Raw genomic sequence first — 2,264 nt, 5'->3', positions numbered from 1 at the left:
AGCAAAATGGTCATCTAAGGAGGCCTTTCAAATAGCTGAGAAAAGAAGAGCAGCTAAAGGCAAAGGAGAAAAGGAAAGATACATCCCTCTGAAGGCAGAGTTCCAAAGAATAGCAAGGAGAGATGAGAAAGCCTTCCTAAGTGATCAGTGCAAAGAAATAGAGGAAAACAATAGAATGGGAAAGACTAGAGATCTCTTTAAGAAAATTAGAGACACCAAGGGAATATTTCATGCCAAGATGGGCACAATAAAGGACAGAAATTGTATAGACCTAACAGAAGCAGAAGATATTAAGAAGAGGTAGCAAGAATACCCAGAAGTACTATACTTAAAAGATCCTCATGACCCAGATAACCATGATGGTGTGATCACACACCTAGAACCAGACATCCTGGGGTGCTAAGTCAAGTAGACCTTAGAACAAAGCTAGTGGAGGTGACTAATTTCAGCTGAGCTATTTCAAACCCTAAAAGATGATGTTGTTAAATTGCTGCACTCATTGTGCCAGCAAACGTTGAAAACTCAGCAGTGGCCACAGGACTGGAAAAGGTCAGTTTTCACTCCAATCCCAAAGAAAAGCAATACCAAAGAATGCTCCAACTACTGCACAATAGGACTCATCTCCTTCACTAGCAAAGAAATACTCAAAATTCTCCAAGTTAGGCTTCAACAGTACGTGAACCAACAACTTCCAGATGTTCAAGAAGGATTTAGAAAAGACAGAGGAACCAGAGATCACATTGCCAACATCCGCTGGATCATAGAAAAAGCAAGGGAATTCAAGAAAAACGTTTACTTCTGCTTCATTGACTATGTTAAAGTCTTTAACTTTGTGGATCACAACAAACTGTGGAAAATTCTTAAAGAGATGGGAAAACCAAACCACCTTACCTGCCTCCTGAGAAACCTGTATGCAGATCAGGAAGGAACAGTTAGAACAGGACATGGAACAATGGACTGGTTCAAAATTGGGAAAGGATTATGGCAAGGCTGTATACTGTCACCCTGCTTATTTAACTTTTATGCAGAGTACATCATGTGATATGCTGGGCTGGATGAAGCACAAGCTGGAATCAAGATTGCTGGGAGCAATATCAATAACCTCAGAAAAGCAGATGACACCACCCTCATGGCAGAAAGTGAAGAGGAACTAAAGATGCTCTTGATGAAAGTGAAAGAGGAGAGTGAACAAGTTGGCTTAAAACTCAACATTCAAAAAAAGGAAGATCATGGCATTTGGCCCCAGCACTTCATGGCAAATAGATGTGGAAACAATGGAAACGGTGACAGACTTTATTTTCCTGGGCTCCGAAATCACTGTGGATGGTGACTAGCCATGTAAGTAAAAGATGCTGGCTCCTTGGAAGAAAGTTATGACAAACCTAAACAGCATTAAAAAAAAAAAAAAGACAGAGACACTACTTTGGCAACAAAGGAGCTATAGTCAAAGACTACGGTTTTTCCAGTAATCATGTACTGATGTGAGAAAGTGAAGTCGCTCAGTCGTGTCCGACTCTTTGCGATTCCATGGACTGTACCCCACCAGGCATCTCTGTCCATGGGATTTTCCAGGCAAGAGTACTGGAGTGGGTTGCCATTTCCTTCTCCAGGGTGTCTTCCTGACCCTGGGATCAAACCCAGGTCTCCCACATTGTAGGCAGACACTTTACCCTCTGAACCACAAGGGAAGCCCAGTATTATGAATGTAAGAGCTGAACCATAAAGAAGGCTGAGCGCTGAAGAATTGATGCTTTTGAACTATGGTGTTGGAGAAAACTCTTGAGAGTCCCTCGGACTGCAGGGAGATCAAACCAGTCAATCCTAAAGGAAATCAATCCTCAATATTCATTGGAAGGACTGATGCTGAAGCTCCAATTCTTTGGCCACCTGTTGCGAAGAACAGACTCATTGGAAAAGACCGTGATGCTGGGAAAGATTGATGTCAGGAGGAGAAGGCAACGACAGAGGACAAGATGGCTGGATGGCATCATCGACTCAATGGACATGAGTTTGAGCAAGCTCTGGGAGATGGTGAAGGACAGGGAAGCCTGGTGTGCTGCAGTCCATGGGATTGCAGAGTCGGACACAACTGAGTGGTTGAACTACAACAACAAAACCCATTTAGGATGTCAAGAGAATTATTACCTCCTCATTTCTTTGCACATTTCTTTTGTAAAATATTCTAATCTCCCTCTTGACAATGAATGCCTTTCACAGACTAAGGGAAAGTCCTAATCATGCCATCTTCATCTGCATCCTCATCT

The 2,264-nt window shown here is 42.5% G+C and overlaps 1 protein-coding gene across 1 annotated transcript in view; it reads left to right on the top strand.

Moving 5' to 3' along the window:
• LOC105001201 (interferon-induced very large GTPase 1-like) overlaps window positions 1–2,264 on the top strand; it is a 12,399-nt gene that overhangs the window by 9,004 nt on the left and 1,131 nt on the right. The window lies entirely within an intron of this gene.

Source organism: Bison bison, unplaced genomic scaffold (genome assembly GCF_000754665.1).
Source record: "Bison bison bison isolate TAMUID 2011002044 unplaced genomic scaffold, Bison_UMD1.0 scf7180017864379, whole genome shotgun sequence".
NCBI lineage: Eukaryota > Metazoa > Chordata > Mammalia > Artiodactyla > Bovidae > Bison > Bison bison.
Note: the sequence above shows the minus strand (reverse complement) of the source record. Positions and strands in the feature narration are given on the sequence as shown.